General features: G+C 42.7%; 1 protein-coding gene across 1 annotated transcript in view; it reads right to left on the bottom strand.

Moving 5' to 3' along the window:
- Positions 1-24,145, bottom strand: part of LOC110498335 (solute carrier family 45 member 3) — a 70,498-nt gene extending 46,353 nt beyond the window's left edge. Inside the window, exon 1 of the mRNA XM_036957747.2 lies at positions 23,963-24,145. The gene's annotated coding sequence lies outside the window, so the exon portion shown is untranslated. The remainder of the gene's footprint in view (positions 1-23,962) is intronic.
- Between the last annotated feature and the right edge of the window lie 269 nt (positions 24,146-24,414).

Here is a 24,414-nt window from a genome sequence, read left to right as displayed (position 1 = left end):
AAGTGTACCTATGATAAAAAAATTACAGATCTCTACAAGCTTTGTAAGTAAGAAAACCTGCAAAATCGGCAGTGTATCAAATACTTGTTCTCCCCACTGTAATATAAAATCAAAACTAAATGTATTGGTCCCATACACATGGTTAACAGATGTTCATGCGAGTGTAGCGAAATGCTTGTGCTTCTAGTTCCGACCGTGCAGTAAAATCTAACAAGTAATCTAAAAATTTCACAACAGCTACCTTATACAGTACACACAAGTGTAAAGGAATGAATATGAATATGTACATATAAATATATGGATGAGCGATGGCCAACGGCATAGGCAAGATGCAGTAGATGGTATAGAGTACAGTATATACATATGAGATGAGTAATGTAGGGTATATCAACATTATATAAAGTGCCATTGTTTAAAGTGACTAGTGATACATTTACTACATCCAATTTTTTATTATTAAAGTGGCTAGAGATTTGAGTCAGTATGTTGGCAGCAGCCACTCAATGTTAGTGACGGCTGTTAACAGTCTGATGGCCTTGAAATAGAAGCTGTTTTTCAGTCTCTCGGTCCCCACTTTGATGCACCTGTACTAACCTCGCCTTCTTGGTGATAGCGGGGTGAACAGGCAGTGGCTCGGGTGGTTGATGTCCTTGATGATCTTTTTGGCCTTCCTGTGACATCGGGTGGTGTAGGTGTCTTGGAGGGCAGGTAGGTTGCCCCCGGTGATGCGTTGTGCAGACCTCACTACCCTCTGGAGAGCCTTATGGTTCTGGGCAGAGCAGTTGCCATACCAGGCGGTGATACAACCCGACAGGATGCTCTCGATTGTGCATCTGTAAATGTTTGTGAGTGTTTTTGGTGACAAGCCAAATTTATTCAGCCTCCTGAGGTTGAAGAGGCGCTGTTCGCCACGCTGTCTGTGTGGGTGGACCATTTCAGTTTGTCCGTGATGTGTACGCTGAGGAACTTAAAACTTTCCACCTTCTCCACTACTGTCCCGTCGATGTGGATAGGGGGGTGCTCCCTCTGCTGTTTCCTGAAGTCCACGATCATCTCCTTTGTTTTGTTGACGTTGAGTGTAAGGTTATTTTCCTGACACCCCACTCCGAGGGCCCTCACCTCCTCCCTGTAGGACGTCTCGTCATCGTTGGTAATCAAGCCTACGACATGTTGCTGTCTGAGGCTATCTAGAACATATCCCAGTCCACGTAAAAGGAGGGCGAGGGAGGGCTTTGTATGCATCGCGGAAGTTAGAGTAGCAATGATCCAGAATTTTGCCAGCCTGGGTCACGCATTCAATATGCTGATCAAATTTATGGAGCCTTGTTTTCAGATTAGCCTTATTAAAATCCCCAACTACATTAAATGCAGCCTCAGGATATGTGGTTTCCAGTTACATAAAGTCCAATTAAGTTATTTCAGGGCCGTCAAAGTGTCTGCTTGGGGGGGATATAGGGCTGTGATTATAATCGAAGAGAATTCTCTTGGTAGATAATGCGGTCTGCATTTGATTGGAAGGAATTCTAGGTCAGGTGAACAAAAGGACTTGAGTTCCTGTATGTTGTCATGATCACACCATGAGTCGTTAATCATAAGGCATACACCCCGCCCTTTTTCTTACCAGAGAGATGTTTGTTTTTGTCGGCACAATGCGTGAAGAAACCGGGTGGCTCTACCGACTCTGATAAGGATTCCTAGTGAGCCATGTATCCGTGAAACAGAGAATGTTACAATCTCTGACATCTCTCTGGAAGCCAACCCTTGCTCGAATTTTGTCTACATTGGCGAGTATTATACTCGGGAGAGGTGAGCAATGTGCCCTTCTGCGGCGCCGTTGTTTTGGGTCGCCTACTGGGATCTGATCCATTGTCCTGGGTGGTGGTCCAAATTCACTTCGGGAAAGTCATATTCCTGGTCGTAATGTTGGTAAATTGACGCTGCTCTTATATCCAATAGTTCTTCCCGGCTGTATGATATAAGACTTAATATTTCCTGGGGTAACAATGTAAGAAATAACACATTAAAAAAAGTACTGCATAGTTTCCTAAGAACGCGAAGCGAGGCAACCATCTCTGTCGGCGCCATCCAAGTTGCTGGGTCTTTAACAAATAATGAGGTTGATGCTGAGTAAATAATGAGGTTGGTGCAAGGAACTGAGTTCCACCCAGTCTCATTTCTATATCCAGCTGGACTCTTTCTCCACAATGCCCAAAGGACTCAAATCGGAGCATATGACAAGTATACATAGGCCTATAACTTAAGACTATAGACCTTAATTTAAAGCCACAGCTCTAGACATACACCACAGTATCTTTGGCCTGCAAACAGTCAGTAGAATCTGGAATTTTCTAGAAGTACTATCTCACAGAAGTGTAGATGTTAATCTAGTCTAATTAAAGTTGTTCATGGTTCATTACAGCGGGTCTTGGCTGATGACATATCAGCCGGCTAGGCTACATGGGTTTGGGTATTCTGCAAACCCTGCTCCAGGACTTAAAGCCAAACCCAGAGTGTCCATTATAAGACTTCTCTGCACTTTGATAACTGAGGAGACAAAGGTGACCATGTCAGAAATGGACTAGAAGAGCTACTCCTCTTGGCATCGAGAGGAAGGACCCAATAAAACTTACATTTCACCCACATTATAGATGAGTCGCTGGACAGATTAAGGATCAATCACTCATTGTGTGTTCCCATAGCAAATTAACCTACGTTAAATACATGATTCTGATGCTAAAACGCAGCTCTGCACATTCATTAGCTTAAGCACAGATCCTGTTTTCCATTCTTAGAGATTGCCTTGCAAGTAACCAGCTATATTGTTCTCTGCTTGCTCTAAATAGATAGCTTATTAGTTTGGGGGAGTTCATGAGAGACTGTGACAATGAAGGAGTACTGTTGGCCCCAGGGAAAGACAACACTTATTAGTGTGATTTCTCTGTGAAAAGGAGCCTCACTGCAGGACATTAGTTAAGCTGCTGGGAAAAAACAGGCCACCATTTTGATAACTCACTACCTATTACTGTTACATCTGTTGTTGGAATGAGACCATGGTGCAGCGTGGTAAGTGCACATCTTTCTTTATTTTGATGAACACCAAAAAACAACAAAAGATAAACAAACGTAAAGTTCTGCAGGCTATACAGCAACTAACAAAATCAAGATCCCACAACTTAAGGTGGGAAAAGGGGCTGCCTAAGCATGATCCCCAATCAGAGACAACGATAAACAGCTGCCTCTGATTGGGAACCATACTAGGCCAACAAAGAAATAGAAACATAGATTTGCCCACCCAAGTCACACCCTGACCTAACCAAATAGAGAATAAAAAAGCCTCTCTAAGGTCAGGGTGTGACAATTACAGACCCAACAAACAGCACTCATGGGCCTATACCAGAGATGCATTCATAAGAGTCCACTGCTGAATGAAATCTGTATATCTCTGATGCATTGGGGAACACTTCAAAATCTGTTTGCCGGGATCTGTGTGAAGTTCCTGGGATTGGGAGTCGTGGCGCACATGTGTAACCCTTCTAGATGTTTCTGTTAAGTATGCTAGGAGTGTAGGGCCACGACCTCACACAGATCTGTCTTCAGAACGAGAGGGACCCAGAGTTTGGCTGTGGCTCGATATTGGTGGGACATCCACAGGTCCATGTCTCCAGCTGCTATCAGACTGCAGAGAGCCTTATGACCCAATGATTAACGCCTCAGTCAAACGCTACACAGAACCAGATGGTGAGACCCAGGAACGGATGCTCTGCCCCATATGAATATTCATGTACAGACACACAATTGCTTTGTGTGTTTATTAGCAGCAGCGTTCTCATCACACCACTCCCTCACACACATACAGACATAAAGTCATTACAACACAAAATCAAAAGGGAAAAAAAGCCTTTGAAACATAACTGGCATGGTGAGCACAACCCACAGCGGAGAAGCCAAAGTCGGGTGGGACATAAGGCATGTCAATCGTCAGCTACAACACACAAAAGGCATCCACAGAATGGAAAAAGCAACCAAGTTGAACATTTCCTTCCTTTACTTTGATTAGCCTCTCATAAACACTTTCAAACAGACACTACACTAGACATCAAATGGTCAAGTTCATATCAAATTGTCCATTGCTGGCATTGGCAGAAATCCCATCACTAGGCCTAACCTTATTATAAAGAAAGACTTAAAATCACCTCACTAAATAGGCCTCTCTCATGGTTCACCGAGTACAGAAATTCCCTTCCATTTCAGGTACATGAGAGTGTGAGAAGGAGCAGAAGCCATGTGTCACAGGAGCACAATGGCCATTCATCCAATTTCTGATGAGGAATTACAGGTCTAATACAGGAGAAAAACATGTCAGGAACACGTGAGCAAGAACATTTCTTTAGATCTATGATCTTGCTCAATCCAGCACAGCACATAGGCCTACCTCATACAATGTAACAACAACCAAATTATCATAATTCCTTTGCATTCCACTCTTAACCGCTGTCATTCAGTGGTCTTTCTGACAATCAATGGTGAGTATGAATCATTTGTATAGTAGCAATACTAGTTTCTGTGTGTGAAAGTAACAAAAAGTACAGGTACAGTGGGGAGAACAAGTACTTGATAACCTGCAAAATAGGCAGTGTTTCCTCCTTACAAAGCATGTAGAGGTCTGTAATTTTTTTATCATAGGTACACTTCAACTGTGAGAGACGGAATCTAAAACAAAAATCCAGAAAATCACATTGTATGATTTTTAAGTAATTCATTTGCATTTTATTGCATGACATAAGTATTTGATACATCAGAAAAGCAGAACTTAATATTTGGTACAGAAACCTTTGTTTGCAATTACAGAGATCATACGTTTCCTGTAGTTCTTGACCAGGTTTGCACACACTGCAGCAGGGATTTTGGCCCACTCCTCCATACAGACCTTCTCCAGATCCTTTAGGTTTCGGGGCTGTCGCTGGGCAATACAGACTTTCAGCTCGCTCAAAATATTTTCTATTGGGTTCAGGTCTGGAGACTGGCTAGGCCACTCCAGGACCTTGAGATGCTTCTTACAGAGCCACTCCTTAGTTGCCCTGGCTGTGTGTTTCGGGTCGTTGTCATGCTGGAAGAGCCAGCCACGACCCATCTTCAATGCTCTTACTGAGGGAAGGAGGTTGTTGGCCAAGATCTCACGATACATGGCCCCATCCATCAATACGAAATCAATAATCAATAATAATAAATCAATAATCCCTCAATACGGTGCAGTCGTCCTGTCCCCTTTGCAGAAAAGGAAAATCCCCAAAGAATGATGTTTCCACCTCCATGCTTCACGGTTGGGATGGTTTTCTTGGGGTTGTACTCATCCTTCTTCTTCCTCCAAACACGGCGAGTGGAGTTTAGACCAAAAAGCTATATTTTTGTCTCATCAGACCACATGACCTTCTCCCATTCCTCCTCTGGATCATCCAGATGGTCACTGGCAAACTTCAGACGGGCCTGGACATGCGCTGGCTTGAGCAGGGGGACCTTGCGTGCGCTGCAGGATTTTAATCCATGACGGCATAGTGTGTTACTAATGGTTTTCTTTGAGACTGTGGTCCCAGCTATCTTCAGGTCAAGTCCTGGTCAAGTCCTATCATTGACCAAGTCCTGCGGTGTAGTTCTGGGCTGATCCTTCACCTTCCTCATGATCATTGATGCCCCACGTGGTGAGATCTTGCATGGAGCCCCAGACTGAGAGTGATTGACCGTCATCTTGAACTTCTTCCATTTTCTAATAATTGCGCCAACAGTTGTTGCCGTCTCACCAAGCTGCTTGCCTATTGTCCTGTAGCCCATCCCAGCCTTGTGCAGGTCTACAATTTTATCCCTGATGTCCTTACACAGCTCTCTAGTCTTGGCCATTGTGGAGAGGTTGGAGTCTGTTTGATTGAGTGTGTGGACAGGTGTCTTTTATACAGGTAACGAGTTCAAACAGGTGCAGTTAATACAGGTAATGAGTGGAGAACAGGAGGGCTTCTTAAAGAAAAACTAACAGGTCTGTGAGAACCGGAATTCTTACTGGTTGGTAGGTGATCAAATATTTATGTCATGCAATAAAATGCAAATTAATTACTTAGAAATCATACAATGTGAGTTTCTGGATTGTTGGTTTAGATTCCGTCTCTCACAGTTGAAGTGTACCTTTGATAAAAATTACAGACCTCTACATGCTTTGTAAGTAGGAAAACCTGCAAAATCGTCAGTGTATCAAATACTTGTTATCCCCACTGTATGTGCATGTGTAGTTGATTTATACTGACACATGCATGTTGGTGATTCACTCACTGGTCAGACATTTACTGAAAAGGAAAAGGTGCAATGCTCGCTCATCATTAAAAATGATGTATATACAGTGAAGGAAAAAAGTATTTGATCCCCTGCTGATTTTGTACGTTTGCTCACTGACAAAGAAATGATCAGTCTATAATTTTAATGGTAGGTTTATTTGAACAGTGAGAGACAGAATACCAACCAAAAATCCAAAAAATGCATGTCAGAAATGTTAGAAATTGATTTGCATTTTAATGAGGGAAATAAGTATTTGACCCCCTCTCAATCAGAAAGATTTCTGGCTCCCAGGTGTCTTTTATACAGGTAACGAGCTAAGATTAGGAGCACACTCTTAAAGGGAGTGCTCCTAATCTCAGTTTGTTACCTGTATAAAAGAAGCAATCAATCAATCAGATTCCAAACTCTCCACCATGGCCAAGACCAAAGAGCTCTCCAAGGATGTCAGGGACAAGATTGTAGACCTACACAAGGCTGGAATGTGCTACAAGACCATCGCCAAGCAGCTTGGTGAGAAGGTGACAACAGTTTGTGTGATTATTCGCAAATGGAAGAAACACAAAAGAACTGTCCATCTCCCTCGGCCTGAGGCTCCATGCAAGATCTCACTTCGTGGAGTTGCAATGATCATGAGAACGGTGAGGAATTAGCCCAGGACTACACGGGAGGATCTTGTCAATGATCTCAAGGCAGCTGGGACCATAGTCACCAAGAAAACAATAGCAAGGTCCCCCTGCTAAAGAAAGCACATATACATGCCCGTCTGAAGTTTGCCAATTAACATCTGAATGATTCAGAGGACAGCTGGGTGAAAGTGTTGTGGTCAGATGAGACCAAAATGGAGCTCTTTGGCATCAACTCGACTCGCCATGTTTGGAGAAGGAGGAATGCTGCCTATGACCCCAAGAACACCATCCCCACCATCAAACATGGAGGTGGAAACATTATGCTTTGGGGGTGTTTTTCTGCTAAGGGGACAGGGCAACTTCACCGCATCAAAGGGATGATGGACGGGGCCATGTACCGTCAAATCTTGGGTGAGAATCTCCTTCCCTGAGCCAGGGCATTGAAAATGGGTATTGGATGGGTATTCCAGCATGACAATGGCCCAAAACACATGGCCAAGGCAACAAAGGAGTGGCTCAAGAAGAAGCACATTAAGGTCCCGGAGTGGCCTAGCCAGTCTCCAGACCTTAATCCCATAGAAAATCTGTGGAGGGAGCTGAAGGTCCGAGTTGCAAAACATCAGCCTCGAAACCTTAATGACTTGGAGAAGATCTGCAAAGAGGAGTGGGACAAAATCCCTCCTGAGATGTGTGCAAACCTGGTGGCCAACTACAAGAAACGTCTGACCTCTGATTGCCAACAAGGGTTTTGCCACCAAGTACTAAGTCATGTTTTGCAGAGGGGTCAAATACTTATTTCCCTCATTAAAATGCAAATCAATTTATACAAATTTTGACATATGTTTCTCTGGATTTTGTTGTTGTTATTCTGTCTCTCACTGTTCAAATAAACCTACCATTAAAATTATAGACTGATAATTTCTTTGTCAGTGGGCAAACGTACAAAATCAGCAGGGGATCAAATACTTTATTCCCTCACTGTATATATATAATATAAAACAATTATTTCCAGACATTTACTGACCCATCATCGAATTCAGGGCAGATCCCATAAGCCTTTGGTTTGAAACCATTTCTGACAAAACATTAGTCCATTCCAGCTAAAACAGGCATCAAAGCAGTCACACATATATTGACTTAAATAATTTTGTCTTGATCCTTTCAGAGGGTATATGGTTCTCAGATATCAAAGGTCTCTCACACTCCCCTCAAACACTGGCCTAGAATCCCTTTCAGCTCACGGCATGAAAAACAATACGGTGGTATCTCATACTTTTCAACGTCTCACAGAAGTGTAGCTAAATCACTGTCAGAGTCGTGTGTATAGGTGGCAGGGAAGTCAGGCGCAGGAGAGTCAAAACGGAGTGTAAATGGAGTATTTTAATATAAGTACACTTAACATGCTCCAAACACTAAATACGTACATACATAAACGAACATGGGTACGAGGACCCGTCGTGCACCTATACAGCATAAAACAACACTTGACATATAACAATCTCTGACAAAGACATGAGGGGTAACAGATGGTTAAATACACAACAGGTAATGAATGGGATTGAAAACAGGTGTGTGGGAAGACAAAACCAAAACCAATGGAAAATGAAAAATGGATCAATGATGGCTAGAAGGCCGGTGACGTCGACCGCCGAGCACCGCCCGAACAAGGAGAGGCAACGACTTCGGTAGAAGTCGTGACAATCACAAACTTTTTTCTTAGTTGGTAGCTTCCTGGCACATTCATAAAGAGCTAGCTTGGCAGCAGTGGCATCCATACTTGGTACACTTTAGGGCTGTTCCCGACGAAAGAAAAAATCTTGGTCAACCGAGAGTTGTCCGGTTCTTTCGACCAATCGATTGGTCTAAATGTATAGACAGACATATAGAAATATAGAGACAGACATACCCTATGTGTTTGAATAAAACCAACTACATATGCACTGAGCTTGTCTGATGCTTTAAACACACGGATTGTTTAAATTATTAAGACATACAAATGACTCAAGAAAGAGCCCGATTGGTCACACTGTGTTAAATGTTTTTACAGCGAGTGCCCGTGTGACTGGCCCACGTTGTCTCGCTCTCCACCCTACTGCAGTGAAAAAGCACCACAGCACTGCAAGTGTTTATTGGGCTGTCCACGAGGAAGCTGCAACATCATTACAGCCATTTAGTTTCTAACTTGTTTCTGACTGAAAAGTTCTGTTACCGAAATCCCTAATTTGTTTAGAAAAAACATTCCCTATTCCCTCAACCCTTGCTCTCTTTACGTGAAACATGTAAGCATCGCATTCATGTGCCCAATAGGGCCTGACCTATAGCCTATCATAATCACATCAATAAATTGGTTATAACAAACTCCGAACACAGTAATGTCGACAGCAAAATGGATACGGAGGATGTGAAAAACAAACTCGAAACGGGTGCTCACGGAATCAGTAGGCTATTAAACAAACACTCTAACAGGCAACAGAAGCTAGATCTGTCTTATTTCTGTAGATGTACAGTGCATTCGGAAAGTATATTTTTCTACATTTTATGTTACAGCCTTATTCTAAAATAGTTTAAATAATTGTTTACCTCTTCAATCTACACACAATACCCCATAATGACAAAGTATCCCTTTGTTATCAGATGCAAAATTGAGCTCAGGTGCAACTTGTTTCCATTGATCATCCTTGAGATGTTTCTATGACTTGATTGTAAATTAAATAGATGATTTGGAAAGGCACACACCTGTCTATTTAAGGTCTCACAGTTGACAGTGCATGTCAGAGCAAAAACCAAGCCATGAGGTCAAAGGAATTGTCCGTAGAGCTCCGAGACAGGATTGTGTCGAGGCACAGATCTGGGGAAGGGTACCAAAAACTTTCTGCAGAATTGAGAGTCCCCAAGAACAAAGTGGCCTCCATCATTCTTAAATGGAAGAAGTTTGGAACCACCAATACTCTTCCTAGAGCTGGCCGCCCAGCCAAACTGAGATTCTCTGGTTCTCTGGTCTTTTTCACCTGACAGCCAAGCGTCACGTCAAACCTGCCACCCTGCCTATGTGGAAGCATGGTGGTGACAGCATCATGCTGTGGGGATGTTTTTCAGGGGCAGGGAGACTAGTCAGGATCGAGGGAAAAATGAACGGAGCAAAGTACAGAGAGATCCTTGATGAAAACCTGCTCCAGAGAACTCAAGACCTGAGACTGGGGCAAAGGTTCACCTTCCAACAGGACAATGACCCCAAGCACACAGCTAAGACAACACTGGCCCAGCCAGAGCCCGAACGTGAACCCAATCGAACATTTCTGGAGAGACCTGGAAATAGCTGTGCAGTGACACTCTCCATCCAACCTGACAGAGTTTGAGAGGATCTGCAGAGAAGAATGGGAGAAACTCCCCAAATACAGGTGTGCCAAGCTTGTAGAGTCATACCCAAGAAGACTCGAGGTTGTAATCGCTGCAATCGCTACATTTGCAAAAATGTATAAAAACCTGTTTTTGCTTTGTCATTATGGGGTATTGTGTGTAGATTGCTGAGGATTTAAAAAAATATATTTTAGAATAAGGCTGTAATGTAACAAAATGTGGAAAAAGTCAAAGGGTCTGAATACTTTCCGAATACACTGTATATGGATGATTTATAAAGCCAGGCACATTTAACAGTTAGGCTGTTGATTATAGACCTAATTAAATTGGGGTTTGCTCTCTCCGCAATTTTATTAAACAATTAGGCTAAGTCCCTAATCGCACGGAACAAGTATTACTAGAGAACGTTGGTTACGTAATTGTTATCCCAGAATGTTCGTTATACTGTACCTGAGGACAATTTGGACGGGTTTCGTTTGCTCCAAACTGCCCCCTGTAATTCTTTCTTTTTTCCAATAAATTGACAGTTATGATGGAAGCCTGGAGGTTTTTTTCTAGGCGTGAAGATATTTCAACAAGTCCAAGCGATAACAGGGCTACACTGATTTTTTAAATTTTTTATTATATTTATTTAACCTTTATTTAACCAGGTAGGCTAGTTGAGAACAAGTTCACATTAACAACTGCGACCTGGCCAAGATAAAGCAAAGCAGTGTGACACAGACAACAACATAGAATTACACATGGAATAAGATGGAATAAACAAGCCAATAACACAATAAACAAGTCAATGACACAGTAGAAAAAAATAAAGTCTATATACAGTGTGTGCAGAAGGCATGAGGAGGTAGGCAATAAATAGCCCATAGTAGCGAAGAATTACAATTTAGCAGATTAACACTGGAGTGATAAATGAGCAGATGATGGTGTGCAAGTAGAGATACTGGTGTGCAAAAGAGCAGAAAAGTAAATAAAAACAGTATGGGGATGAGGTAGGTAGATTGGGTGGGCTATTTACAGATGAACTGTGTACAGCTGCAGCGATCGGTTAGCTGCCTAGACAGCTGATGTTTAAAGTTGGTGAGGGAAATATAAGTCTCAAGCTTCAGCAATTTTTGCAATTCGTTCCAGTCACTGGCAGCAGAGAACTGGAAGGAAAGGCGGCCAAATGAGGTGTTGGCTTTGGGGATAATCAGTGAGATATACCTACTGGAACGTGTGCTACGGGTGGGTGTTGTTACCAGTGAGCTGAGAAAAGGCGGAGCTTTACCTAGCATAGACTTATAGATGACCTGGAGCCAGTGGGTCTGGCGACGAATGTGTAGCGATGGCCAGCCGACAAGAGCATACAGGTCGCAGTGGTGGGTGGTATAAGGTAATTTGGTAATAAAACGGATGGCACTGTGATAGACTGCATCCAGTTTGCTGAGTAGAGTATTAGAAGCTATTTTGTAGATGACATCGCCGAAGTCGAGGATCGGTAGGATAGTCCGTTTTACCAGGGTACGTTTGGCGGCGTGAGTGAAGGAGGCTTTGTTGCGAAATAGAAAGCCGATTCTAGATTTGATTTTGGATTGGAGATGTTTAATATGAGTCTGGAAGGAGAGTTTACAGTCTAGCAAGACACCTAGGTATTTATAGTTGTCCACATATTCTAGGTCAGAACCGTCCAGGGTGGTGATGTTAGTCGGGCGGGCGGGTGCGGGCAGCGAAAGGTTGAAAAGCATGCATTTAGTTTTACTAGCGTTTAAGAGCAGTTGGAGGCCACGGAAGGAGTGTTGTATGGCATTGAAGCTCGTGTGGAGGTTAGTTAGCACAGTGTCCAAGGAAGGGCCAGAAGTATACAGAAGGGTGTCGTCTGCGTAGAGGTGGATCAGGGAATCACCCGCAGCAAGAGCGACATCATTGATATATACAGAGAAAATAGTGGGCCCGAGAATTTAACCCTGTGGTACCCCCATAAAGACTGCCAGAGGTCCGGACAACAGACCCTCCGATTTGACACTGTCTGCAAAGTAGTTGGTGAACCAGGCGAGGCAGTCATTAGAGAAACCAAGGCTGTTGAGTCTGCCGATAAGAATACGGTGATTGACAGAGTCGAAAGCCTTGGCCAGGTTGATGAAGACGGTTGCACAGTACTGTCTTGTATCGATGGCGGTTAAGATATGTTGTGGAAATTTCCTCTATTTACCAAATCATGGCAGCAAACCACACACAAGTCAGAGTTAGTTATCACAAAGTCCATGTTTAATTATATGAGCTCTATCACAACCCTGTGACTCTCAGATCAATTCAGTGTCTATCAATGAATTCTCTGAGAGCCCCCTCTACATTGCAACTGAGATCCTTTAATAGAAAAGATCCACCCCCCCTAGACGACATGACAAACCACAGGTCTTATGGAACTTACACATAGAAATGACTTTACTTCAGAGAGGAGTATCCCCTAGCCAGACAGAGTTGGCTATAAATTATCGTTCAGTTTGGTCTCCTAAACAAAGCTCTTATTTCATCCTTGGTACAAAATGGTACTAAGACATTACCCCCACCCTATGATATATATCAAATTGTCATTTATATACAACCAATTCTAAATACAACCAATCCTCCATATCAACATGCATATATCAAATCCATCCTATCTTGACAAGATCACAGAGACACACTGACTGGCACACAGACATTGTGGAGCCAAGAGATACACGCTTGACCTCTCCCCTCTCTCCGGCCCAAACAACTTAGTCTTGACATAGAACAGATACTGCAACCCTGCCACAGTATTATACAAAAATAACATTATTGATGAGAAGTAACTTATGATGAATATAAAACATCTTACCTAATGTTACCACCTAATTCTGATTATTCCCCAACAGATATCGTTTAGAACCTTGAGCGTGGCTGAGGTGCACCCGTGACCAGCTCGGAAACCGGATTGCACAGCGGAGAAGGTACGGTCGGATTTGAAATGGTCAGTGATCTGTTTATTAACTTGGCTTTCGAAGACTTTAGAGATGCAGGGCAGGATAGATATAGGTATATAGCAGTTTGGGTCTAGAGTGTCACCACCTTTGAAGAGGGGAATAACCGCGGCAGCTTTCCAATCTTGGGGATCTCAGACGATACGAAAGAGAGGTTGAACAGGCTGGTAATAGGGGTTGCAACAATAGCGGCGGATAGTTTTAGAAAGAGAGGGTCCAGATTGTCTAGCCCAGCTGATTTGTACGGGCCCAGGTTTTTGTAGCTCTTTCAGAACATCTGCTATCTGGATTTGGGTGAAGGAGAAGCTGGGGAGGCTTGAGCGTGGTTCCCAACTTTCTAAACAATACCTAACCATATTTGGTATAGTGTCGCAATAATATTTGAATTGAGGAAGTGTACGATCCGCAGTAGACGTCCTAAATGCCTCCAAGCCTTCAGATGTGAGCTAAACCGTGCACTTGCACTTGAGATGCCTTTTAAGGCAATGGATGTGAAAGTGAGCTTGTAATTTCCAAATGTTTAGGTCAGTTGTATGCTGCTTTGCGATCTATTAACAGCAAGGGTTACAATAAATAGGCGCAATGTTTTTTACTGATGCATTTGAAAATATTCAACTCATACGCACAAAACATATGAACAAAAGCATTCACTGGGAAAGTTGATACATGTAGGCTGTTCATATATAGGCTATTCGTAAAACTTATTTCAATGTATCGAATCAGATATTGTTTTCTTGCTGAAATCTTGAGCAACACCTGCCAAACATAGACATTTCTCTCAAAACGCACAGGACTAGTATTATCAGAGGACCTTGGAGTTATTCTGTCTGGAATTGTTACTCTCCTGCCATGTACAGATTACTGACATGGCAGATTCGGACGGAACAAAATTGACAGATGTGGTGTTTTGTGCTTGTGCACATAATTACATTACCTGACCACCCCCAGTAAAACTAATCCCATCCGAAAAGGGCTTAAAACAAGAGCTGTTTCCTCGTCTCTGCTGCTGCTGCTTCCACCACATTGTTCTCAAACCCAATATGCTGGTTCATTTTGCAATTATGCACATAGCATCATAGGGAAAGGAGCCAATTCTACAGAGCACTGAAGATTATGTTTCAGAACCGCGGACAGCGACCATATTCAACACAGGAGAAGGCGCATTTGTTACAAATGAATTGAGTCATTAGTGTTGCACCATTATTTTAACAATATAACCATATACATTTTCAGTATCATGTCTCAGAGTGATGGACTGTGCCATCCCCGTGGCCTCCGCAATAAATTAGTCTACTGAGACAGGCGTGAATCAGACAGATGTCTTGTGCTCCATGAAAAAAAATGTGCGAATGCCCGACTAAAGAAATCTCGGTCGACCAACAGCCTATCGACCAAACAATCTACCAGTCGACTAAATGGGGTCAGCCCTAGTACACTTACTGTATAGCCCCTTCTACCACACTTCACTCAAGTAATGTGGCTGGGGCTTTGTGTGTATTGCAAACATCTGGCCGAGTTCTTATCACCATGGGAAAAGGTCGGAGGACAAGACTCTGTGTTATCCTAGCTATGAGGCCCAGTCTCAGTTTGACACACCATGACAGCCATGACAGCCATGACAGTGGTGTGGGGTTTTATTTGAACAGCATCAGACTGAAGATGTGCTTCTCATTACTGGGGAATTTGTGCTTTGTACCCTCCCCTCCCTGCTTCCGTGAGAGAATGCCTGCAGCATTCTCTTCAGTCTCCTCAGATGACAAGCCCATGAACACACTTTACCAAGTGGGCGAAATTGAGTAAATTCACTAAATTGAATTATGCAGAGAGAGGGGGTGTAAGACTGCAATGAGGCATGAGGAATAGTTAGGTTTTGATTTCTCTCTCAACCAGGAAGTGAGCATTGTTGTGTGAGTACTTCAGCCTACTCTCAAAAGCATTGGGGGATCGTGAGGGAGAGACAGATAGCTTTTCAATCGATACATAATTAGGTTCTGCTTATGTATGCTTATAACAGCGAAGAACCATATCATTAACCACTGTGTGTAATCAACAAAATATTGTCTAGCTACCCAACCACTAAAAATATATATTAATTACATATCGGGGTGGTTATTTTTAACACAAGCACAGGGACCACAAAGAATGCAGTGATTGACAGCGTCGAAAGCCTTGGCCAGGTCGATGAAGACGGCTGCACAGTACTGTCTTTTATCGATGGCGGTTATGATATTATTTAGGACCTTGAGCGTGGCTGAGGTGCATCCATGACCAGCTCGGAAAACAGATTGCATAGCGGAGCAGGTACAGTGGGATTCGAAATGGTCGGTGATCTGTTGGTTCACTTGACGTTCGAAGACTTTAGAAAGGCAGGGCAGGATGGATATAGGTCTGTAACAGTTTGGGTCCAGAGTGTCTCCCCCTTTGAAGAGGGGGATGACTGCGGCCGTTTAAAATCTTTAGGAATCTCAGACGACACGAAAGAGAGGTTAAAAAGGGGTTGCAACAACGGCGGCGGATAATTTTAGGAAGAGAGGGTCCAGATTGTCTAGCCCAGCTGATTTGTAGGGATCCAGATTTTGCAGCTCTTTCAGAACATCAGCTATCTGGATTTGGGTGAAGGAGAAACGGGGGGGGGCTTGGGCCAGTTGCTGAGGGGGGTGTAGAGCTGTTGGCCGGGGTTGGGGTAGCCAGGTGGAAAGCCTTATTGAAAGTCTTATTGAAATTCTCGATTATCGTGGATTTATCAGTGATGACAGTGTTGACTAGTCTCAGTGCAGTGGGCAGCTGGGAGGAGGTACTCTTATTCTCCATGGACTTTACAGTGTCACAAAACTTTTTGGAATTAGTGCTGCAAGATGCAAATTTCTGTTTGAAAAAACTAGCCTTAGCTTTCCTAACTGACTGTGTATATTGGTTCCTGACTTCCCTGAAAAGTTGCATATCGCGGGGACTAGTGCAGTACGCCACAGGGTGTTTTTGTGCTGGTCAAGGGCAGTCACGTCCGGGGTGAACCAAGGGCTATATCTGTTCTTAGTTCTACACTTTTTTTAGAACTAAGAATGTCTTCGTTTTTAGAACTAAGAAAGTATAAGTCTTTGCTAGGTAAAGCCTAGCCTTATCTCTGCTCACTGGTCACTATAACAACACCCAACCGTAGCACGCGCTCCAGCAGGTATATTGCACTGGTAATCCCCAAAGCCAACACTTACTTTGGCCGCCTTTTCTTCCAGTTCTCTAATGTCAATGACTGGAGTGAATTGCAAAAATCTCTGAAACTGGAGTCTTATAACTCCCTCTGTAACTTTAGGCATCAGCTGTCAGAGCAGCTTACCGATCACTGTACCTGTACACAGCCAATCTGTAAATAGAACACCCAACTCATCCCCATATTATTACTTACCCTCGTCTGCTCGTCTGCACCCCAGTATTTCTACTTGCACATGCTCATCTGCACATCTACCACTCCAGTGTTAATGCTAAATTGTAATTATTTTGCCTCTATGGCCTATTTATTGCCTTACCTCCCTACTCTTACCGATCACTGTACCTGTACACAGCCAATCTGTAAATAGAACACCCAACTCATCCCCATATTATTACTTACCCTCTTGCTCGTCTGCACCCCCGTATTTCTACTTGCACATGCTCATCTGCACATCTACCACTCCAGTGTTAATGCTAAATTGTAATTATTTCGCCTCTATGGCCTATTTATTGCCTTACTCTTCTACATTTGCACACACTGTACATAGATTTTTCTATTTTTCTTTTCTATTGTGTTATTGACTGTACGTTTGTTTACGTGTAACTCTGTGTTGTTATTTTTGTCGCACTGCTTTGCTTTATCTTGGCCAGGTCGCAGTTGTAAATGAGAACTTGTTCTCAACTGGCCTACCTGGTTAAATAAAGGTGAAATAAAAAAATTAAAATATAAGCAGTCAGAGGTCAGAGGTCATACACGCTGTGAGGTGTTCACCCATGTGCATCAAACCCCACTTATCTGTCTCATCCTCTGGATACCAGAGTAAACACAAAATGTACATAGCGCTCTTCATCCTATCTCTAACACCGATGAGCACCTTCAAGAATTCTGAAAAGTCAGCCACGAAACACATCTACACTAAAGGCATAGCAACAACAAAAAATAAAAAATAAAAAGGGAGTAAACATAAAACATAGAACAAGACGATGTAGAACTATCAGGTGGGACACAAAGGAGACTTTCCGAGCTAGGTTAGCTGTCATCTGGCTTATTGATTTGGCCGATTAGAGAAGCCACAGCTAGACTGCATTTTCCTCATCCCAGCTGGCTACAGCAGACTATTAGAGGGAAGCTGTGTGGACTCTGACCTTGAGGGCTGAGAAATGCTTTTGTGCTCCTCAGCTCCTCATAATGAATGGTCCAGTAGGAGATTTCATGGACCAGACGACCCTGCTGTGAGTTATGGATGGTGATCCAATAATGTGCATTCCAGAACACAACAGTTTCCTCAATTACGGTGCAGGAAGTGGTTTGAGGATTGTTACCCTCTAGGGGCAAAACATCAAGAAATAACGAGAGAATACAACACTTCGTTTTTGCCATCACATTTAACTTTTACAGTGCGTTTCCCCACACTTGTAACAACAAATAATGTCATGATGTTTATTATGATTACAGCTGAAGGGACATCCAACTCAGCAATGAAAGCATGGAGCCTAATTGGTCTCTTTGCCCAAAGACAAAGATAACTAAGAATATTCCACTGATTAAAGAAAAGAACTCACGCTATGTAGCCTAAGAGATTAACTCACACATTGACAAAAGATAAAGGGCTAGACTTTGCTGCTTGGAGCCAGTCGGGTGGTGATGATGGCCCAGTACATTACTGGGGCCATGATCCCACCCATCCAGGACATCTACTTTAAACGGTGCTACACACACACTCACGCTACACACATCACAACTGCCACTACCAGACTCTTATTTTGCTATTGCTAATACTGCATAATTTAAACACTTGCCCCTGGTTGGAGTGGTGTAAAGCTCGCCACCATTGTACTCTGGATCAGTGGAAATATGTTCAGTGGAATGATTAATCACGCTTCACCATCTGGCATTCCGTCAGATTAATCTGGGTTTGGCGGATGCCAGGAGAACGCTACTGACCGAATGCATAGTGCCAACTCTAAAGTTTGGTGGAGGAGGAATAATGGTTTGGGCTAAGACCCTTTGTTTCAGTGAAGGGAAATCTTAACGCTACAGCATACAATGACATTCTAGACGAATCTGTGCTTTCAACTTTGTGGCATCAGTTTGGGGAAGGCCCTTTCCTGTTTCAGCATGACAATGCCCCTGTGTACAAAGCAAGGTCCAAACAGAAATTGTTTGTCGAGATCGGTGTGGAAAAACTTGACTGGCTTGCACAGAGCCCTGACCTCAACCCCATTGAACACCTTTGGGATGAATTGGAAAGACGACTACGAGCCAGGTCTAATCGCCCAACATCAGTGCCCGGCCTCACTAATGCCCTTGTGACTGAATGGAAGCAAGTCCCAGCAGCAATATTCCAACATCTAGTGGAAAGCCTTCCCAAAAGAGTGGAAGCTGTTTTAGCAGCAAAGGGGGACCAACTCCATATTAATGCCCATGATTTGGGAATGAGATGTTCGACGAGCAGGTGTCCACATACTTTTGGCAATTTAGTGTATGATACGAGCATAGCATACAAGGCTTTAAACAGGAAGAACAGCTTAGTGGATGAATAGCTTCTTAGCTACCACAACACTTTTTTCAGCTGCTCTTGGTGAAAGGCGTTGAGCTAATTTCACTCACAGGGGTCATGCTAAACTTATCTTAGAGCCAGACTTCAATAATAAATGCGGCTACAGTTAACATCATGGAGTAGCACGAGATACAGGCCTAGGGCTAGGCCAATATGTGTGTGTTTAAAGGTCTTGAGTAGCTTTAAGTAGCTTGCAGGGTGGGGTGTGATTTTCCTGCTCTCTACAGCATTAGGGAGCAGATTTCAGCTGGTCTAGCAGGAGCATTCAGGGTGAAGGACATTTTTCCCCCAGGATGGAGCAGATGTGGCCCTAAGGAGATCAACCCAAGGCTCTCTGACTGGCTGCTACAGGCTCAGTGAACAACCATGGCCCAGGGTACTGTACATATTGTGTCTGTCAGTGTCTACCAATGTGTTTCATACATACGGAGTGTAGGCCCTGCAGGCATATTCAGCATAGGAACTTGTAAAAATCCCTTTTTACAATGTGTTATTACGAAGGGATAATCAGCTTATTACTGAGCAGGCTGAATGATTCTTGGATGTTGATTCTTAGCCTAATACACGTTAATAACAGGATCATAAAACTTAACCCTAGTTAATTTCAATACTTGTTAAATGTTAGGAAGAATAGGTTGGGAAGTGAGATGCTAATTTGATGATGTTATAACTGGACTGTACAGAAACTAGCCGAGAACAGAGCAAAACTGATAAGGACAGAAGAGGAGAGATAGACCCTGGCAATAGGACCGAAAATAATTCTGTATTTCGCTGAAACATTAATAACACACTCAATTTTGCAGAGGGAAAGAGGCCTTTGTATGTAGGTAGAATCATGGCCACATAGACAATAAAAGTCCCTTTGTCATGATTTGAAGTTGTTTAAAATTGTTCGTTTTTTTGTAAGTGCTGTTGGTTTGGCCATTCAGTTCCTGGTAAGAGCAAAGCATCTGAAATAGCCTAGAAAAAAACCTTGGAAACTTTTAGTTGTAATTGACATTTGTGACAACCTCTGTTTATAGAATGAGCCTAATGGAAAACCCAGTTCCTGTTATTTTGTTACTTTGTTCTCTGGTCAGGGAAGTTTTAATAGAAACAGAAAAAAACACACAGATTATTTGACTAATAACTCTACAGTCCTATGTGTAGCAATGGGAGCAGTTCTCTCAAATCTCAAACGGAGTAAATGTGTCACTCCAATCACTGAGTTGAAACTATAGGCCTAAGCATCAACAGGTGGATTGAATGTCTAAGATCCACCATCAACAAATTATGTTTGATCTCCAGGAACGTATGAAATTGGACAGAATTACTTTTGATGAAGGTAAAATAGGAGGGCATAAGTATGAAAAGGTCAGTTATTGTGGCTTACTATAAAATAAGAAAAAAGTGGTAACACTGTAGCCTACAGTCTTGCATCAGCAGGTCTAACATTACAAGTGTGAAGTTATCTACAGATTTATGGGGTAGAAATGATTTGGGACATTTGTGTCATGTGGCACTGGTATACAATTTACTTTGCCTGGTGAATTATTTTGTATTATATTAAGCCTACCCCTATATGGAAATATGTTTAGAAGTATTCCTCCTAATTGAAAAATACTCTAATAATAGGTCTACTACTGTGTTAGAATACCGTTCTTCACTTTGCCAATGAGTGATGTTTAAAAACGTTATATCTCTGTGAACTCAAAATACACTACATGACTAAAAGTATGTGGACACCTGCTCATGGAACATCTCATTCCAAAATCATGGGCATTAATATGGAGTTGGTTTGCCTGTTGCTGCAAAACAGCCTCCACTCTTCTGGGAAGGCTTTCCACTAGATGTTGGAACATTGCTGCGGGGTCTTGCTTCCATTCAGCCACAACAGCATTAGTGAGGTCGGGCACTGATGTTGGGCGATTAGGCCTGGCTCGCAGTCAACGTTCCAATTCATCCCAAAGATGTTCAATGGGGTTGAGGTCAGGGCTCTATGCAAGCAAGTAAAGTTCTTCCACACTGATCTCGACAAACCATTTCTGTGTGGACCTCGCTTTGTGCACGGGGCATTTTCATGCTGAAACAGGAAAGTGCTTTCCTCAAACTGGTGCCACAAAGTTGGAAGCACAGAATTGTCTAGAATGTCATTGTATGCTGTAGGGTGCTGACTTCCCTTCACTCGAACTAAGGGGCCTATCCCGAACTATGAAAAACACCCCCAACCATTATTCCTCCTCCACCAAACTTTACAGTTTACATTTCACATTTTAGTCATTTAGCAGATGCTCTTATCCATACGTTTTTGGCACTATGCATTATGGCCAGAGCATGTGAGCAGAGCGGAGCGAAGAGTGGAGTGTGCCTAATTTGACTGGAGCGTGGAGCGAGATTCTCAAAAGTATAGGAGCTTTCGCCTTCTTGCCCGCTCCAGTAGTGCTCACTTCACGAGCTCAGGTCATGCCCGCCCCAGCATAGCCCCTTGCTTTAGTTACTGTCATGGAGTTCGCTAAATATTTTCATAAAGAAACTGGTAAAACACAGTTACTAAATCAAGGTGACTTACAAAGATGAGAACCAAGAGGAAGAGAGGGAGTGCGGTGATGTAGTGTCGACAACTAATCATTATGGAATCTGAAGACACTTATCCCAAAAGCATTATGGTGTACTTACTACGTGCACATGCTAAAAGAAAGTAACGAGGTGGGTCGTTAACCAAGTGTGTCATTGTAGCAAAGTATTTATAAACTAAAAATCTGATCTCTTAAAAGTTTCGTTCATCTTCGTTTTATTATCTATATGTAACAGTACAAATTTACTACTTCAAGGTCTCAGAGCAAGTGACGTCACTGATTGAAACGCTATTTAGCGCCCACGCTAACTAAGCTAGCCGTTTCACATCCGTTACATATACAATGGGCCATAATTGATTTTGGCCCAATAGGCCTGGCATATTCCCAAATTCAAGGAGCTTTCCGTTTTGATTGGGTTAATTTGCCTAAAAACCTCTACCTATATAAACCAATTGTTTAAAAAAAACTTTGCATCTCTGCCCAGCCTGGCAAGAGTGGCCAACGGGGTGTTTATCATCCCCAGTGGCTTTGCAAGTGTGGAGAGGATATTCTCCGCTTCTGGCCTGTTCTCCAGGCACCATCACATGAGCCAGAAGCCACAGACTGGCCAGACTCGTTTTTCTAAAAATGTATTCTAAAAATGAATTCAAAGGCACTAAGTCATTTCATGTTTAATTTGTATTTAATTCTAAGTAAGTCACAACCTTTATGCGCAATGTATAGACTATAATAATTTAATACAATGAAATGTTGTTTAATTAAATGCTGAGCTCTTTATGTTCCCACCAGCCTATTGTGTCGCACTCGCAAATGCTTCACAGTGTATTTCTTTTTAACGTATAGTCTTGAAATAATTTAAATAATATATAATAAATTATTCATTTTCGTTCCTTCTCAGGCTCCCTGTTTGGCTCCTCACCTATTTAAAGTGTTTATATGCTGTTTAATATGACATGTAGGCTATTTTAAATTATGTTCACTTCTAACGTTCACCTTGTCATGTTTATTAAAATACTTTTAATTAAAATCCATATGGTTTAGTTTCAATACTTAAAAAACAATTGGTAGGTCCAGGTAGTCACAAAAATAGATGGGTGTGGTTAAATTGTGATTTTAATGAATGGAGCGAATTTGGGCCGGGAGTGTTTTTTTAGGAAAGGACAAGGAGCGCAGGTGAGCAATGAGCGGGATTTCCAACCGCTCAACTCCGCATACGTGTTCTAATTGGGGCATGTAGAGTTCTCCTGGCATCCACCAAACCCAGATTCGTCTGTCGGACTGCCAGATGTTGAAGCGTGATTCATCACTCTAGAGAACGCATTTCCACTGCTCCGGGGTCCAATGGCAGCTGTACACCACTCCAGTCGACGCTTTGCATTGCGCATGTTGATTTTAGGCTTGTGTGCGGCAACTCGGTCATGGAAACCCATTACATGAAACTCCAGACAAACAGTTATTGTGCTGACGTTGCTTCCAGAGGCAGTTTGGAACTTGGTAGTGAGAGTTGCAACCAAGGACAGACGCTTGTTATGTACTACGCGCTTCAGCACTCGGTGGTTCTGTTCTTCACAGCTGAGTCTGTGTTGCTCCTAGACATTTCCACTTTACAATAACAGCACTTACAGCTGACAGGGGCAGCTCTAGCAGGGCAGAAATTTGATGAACTGACTTGTTGGAAAAGGTGGCATCTTATGATGGTGCCACGTTGAAAGTCACTGAGCTCTTCAGTGAGGCCATTCTACTGTAAATGTTGGTATATGGCGATTGCATGGCGGTGTGCTCGTTCGTGCACACCTGTCAGCAACGGGTGTGGCTGAAATAGCCAAATCCACTAATTTGAAGGTGTGTCCACATACTTTTGTATACATAGTGTACTTCCAAATGGCTCCTCCCCCTCGCCCATGTGTCAAAGCAGCAGGGTTCTCGCCAACAGAGCCAAATGTTTACAGCGAAGACAAAATGTACGCAATCGTTGCTACCATGGCACAATATCAATTCACATAAATCAAAGTAGCCTATATGGAAACTAAGCCGGTATAAAACATCAGGACGTGAAAAGCCACAACGTCGTGATCATTTCGACTGGAACATCATTATCACATTGATTTAGGTTCGATAGACAGACCATAACCGCGAGAGGACTTCAAATCATTATGTTTTTCAAAAGCAAACTCATGCAGTGGGCGCATTTAACATTGTATAAAGCGGAAGTTATACATTGAATACGATTTACATATTAGTAGTCCAGTTATAGCGAGCTGCGGCGCTACATTTGGAAACAAGCGGAAAGTATGTGGCACACCAAAAAAATACAAGAACGGCAAATTATTAGATCGAATAGCGAAATACTTTCGGCCTACCTTTTCTACAAAACTCCCGTAAATCTATGCAGCAACTTGTCCACTATTCTTGATGTTCAGTCGTTGCCCAACTTTTAGGAACTTGGGACTCTGCTGTGACGTTCAGGGATACTATGGAGCGAGGAGAGAGATTATGGGAGGATGGAGGCGACTGTTTTCGGGAGGAATGCTGAGACGCTCAATGGTAGGCAAGACTTCATTCTGGATTTTATGAAGACGATATTTTTTCTACAAAGTATCCTCCTGTTTGTTTTTCGCTCCACTTGTAATAATATGATGACACGATGTATCAACTATCAATTATACGATGTAGTATCAGATACTGACTCAATGTAACATGGACAGTTGAATCACTTTATTTTGAGGGTCAAATGTGTGTTGAACACAACAGGGAATTTGTGGCTTTAAAGACACATCCTGCATTATTTCTAAATACTGACTCAAACACAGAG

The sequence above is a fragment of the Oncorhynchus mykiss genome, chromosome 2, assembly GCF_057628025.1.
Source record: "Oncorhynchus mykiss isolate SJ-2025 chromosome 2, ASM5762802v1, whole genome shotgun sequence".
In the NCBI taxonomy this organism is placed as follows: Eukaryota; Metazoa; Chordata; class Actinopteri; order Salmoniformes; family Salmonidae; genus Oncorhynchus; species Oncorhynchus mykiss.
This window is presented reverse-complemented; position numbering and strand designations above follow the sequence as displayed.